Source organism: Doryrhamphus excisus, chromosome 1 (genome assembly GCF_030265055.1).
Source record: "Doryrhamphus excisus isolate RoL2022-K1 chromosome 1, RoL_Dexc_1.0, whole genome shotgun sequence".
NCBI lineage: Eukaryota > Metazoa > Chordata > Actinopteri > Syngnathiformes > Syngnathidae > Doryrhamphus > Doryrhamphus excisus.
The window spans coordinates 2,904,825-2,907,500 of record NC_080466.1 but is presented as its reverse complement, the minus strand read 5'-3'; positions in this window follow the sequence as shown (position 1 = coordinate 2,907,500).

The window sequence follows — 2,676 nt, the reverse complement described above, 5'->3', positions numbered from 1 at the left end:
AAAAATAGGTCCTCCAAATCATGCAATTTACTTGAAATGGTCACCCCTGGTGGGAAAAAAAAATTTGGCCACAATATTTTGACCAAGACAAGGTCAAAATATTAGATAAGAGCTCTACATATGGTAATTCTATATCACTACAAACTACAACAATAATAAATGCATTGTTAAATTCATACGTACCTGACTGTGTCATTCAATAGCGAGCATGAGATTGTTTATTGGATCTCATTAGTGTCCGGTTGCACCTACTTTTGTGGATGGTGGCAATATGAAACAGTAATTTTCTCCTTTCTATCTCTCAAGTCAATTTGAATAATAGATCAAGAAGCCATGCGTGTGCAAAATTCTTCCACTCCAACAAAAGCCTGCTCCTTTGTCTACTACGTGCTTCTATCTGATCAGCGCCATTCATTCTGCCTTTTAGACAGGAATTTAATTAGACGAGAATATCAACATTAAAACACATATCTGCAACCCCCCCCCCCCTTTCACACTCTTTGTTTCTAGTACGCACTTCCCTACAGCTGGTGAGAGTATGGTTTGTGGCGGCCCCTCCCCAAGCTTTGAAACAAGCCAATAAGAGAGCGCGTCAGCAAAATAGACCCCCTTCCTCCAACACACACATCCCTCCTTTTCCCTTACTACTCACTCCATCCATTCCCTACCCCATCCCCCAGAGTCCTCTGTACATCCCATCCCCCTTTTCTACCTACTACCCCTAACCCACTTACTCATCCTGCACCCCGTCCCTTCACATCCTCCACTTTCTTTCCAGCTCCCCAGTCCTATTCCCTTTGCTTTCCTCCCACTCACCCCTTTTCCTGGACACCCTTTCTTTTGGCTCCCTCCCCTTCATTACACCCACTCGCCATTTTCCTTATTCCCTTCTCTGCAGCGTCTCCTCTTCCGTCTCTGTGGCCTTATCTTGTGAATATCGGTAGCACACTGGGTAAAAAATTGATCCTCCCCGCCTGTCTGTGGCCACTGCCACAGCACATTAGCCAGTGTGTGATGTGTGCGTGTGTGTGTGCGTGTGTGTGTGTGTTGTTGCTTGAGGGAGAGAAAAGTAGAGGGAGGGGTAAGAGGGCTTATTTGCATATCATCAAAGTAGGAAAGGGGAGCATAATGAGGAGAGAATGCCTGTGTTATATGTGTATTAGGCGTGGTGCTGATGGGTTGAGGTTGAGTGTGAAATTACTGACCGAAACTAAAAGTGTTGGAGTGTTAAGGCGGAACGGTCCGGGGTTCAGTATACACACATAAAGTCATTTACAGTAATAAAATACAACAACATATATGCAAAGTACAAAAGCAGTACTGTTTTAATCTTTTCCGGTGAGCACACATGCCAACACGCCTTAAGAGGCATGCAAAATCCCGTCAGGGGTCTCGAAACCTTTACAACCTTTACAAAAAAATGGAAGGATGGAGGTTCACCTACAGTTGCATCACAGCTTTGTGTTACAGGTGACAAATGAGGTCACTGTTATTGCTAATTTTGGTGTCAGTCCAATACCCAGTCAACAGAGCGCCATTATCTACAAAACCAATGCTGCTACCAATACTTTTTTCTTCACTTTAAATTCTCAATTATTTTCTAGGACAGAATTATTTTTTTTTTGCTAGAGGAAGTGATTATATTTATTAATTTATCTGTACTGTACAGACTGAATTTCAAACTGAAACCAGGAAAATGCACCAAAATAGAGAGCATTGAAGCGCATTCAAGAGGCAAACTGTATGTCGACTACTATAAATTTAACAATATATATATAATATCAACAAAACAATTGCTTTATTCACTTTTGTTAGATACAATTGTCTCAGGAATATAAAGTCGTAAAACATAGCTAATCAAAAGCAAAACCTATTGTTGTCTTTTTGACCCTAAAGCCTTCCAGTGTCCAACAACATATTCCCAGACTTTTTAAACACCACAACACAACACAAACACAGAAATCTGTGAAAAACATATACCAAAATCAATGAATAAATACATAAATACACATACTAGTAGAAGAGAACTGAAAAATGTCTCATCACAGTCTCATCACATCGGTATTGTTCATATGCCGATACTACCCTGGGAAATTGATATTTAGATTGATCCACCACCCCCTTGTGACAAAGCTAATAATTTTTTAATTTTTTTTAATGTGAATTTAAGATTAATACTTAATGCTCAACATGTGATGTCTGCCAACAGAAAGCCACAAATGGCCCCTGGGCCGGACTTTCGAGACCCTTGCCATTTAATGTGACCAAACTTTTCAAATGATTTAATTTTGACAACCACATTGCAATTGTTTGTACCCATAGAAAATAACAAGAGACTTCTCCAAACGCGGTGAACTTTCAGCACTGAATGAAACCGCAGCAGTGGGTAGGTAGGTAGCTTGGTATTTGTAAATAAATAATTTAAAGCCCCAATTTTAGCCTGCCTCTTTGCCATCCAGCTTCTGTTTTAACAGGCACTTCTAATCAAACGCAGATCCAGACATTAGTTTCAGTGGCCTCTTACATTAATTATTTCGACCTAGAGATAATATGGTAGTCATTACTCGGCACAATAACGTCTAATCATTTGTGTTGTTTTACATTGCGGAAGTATTTAACGAGAAATGATGTATGTGTGCTTGACAAAGCGGGGATCGATTGCTCTAGTCTGGTACA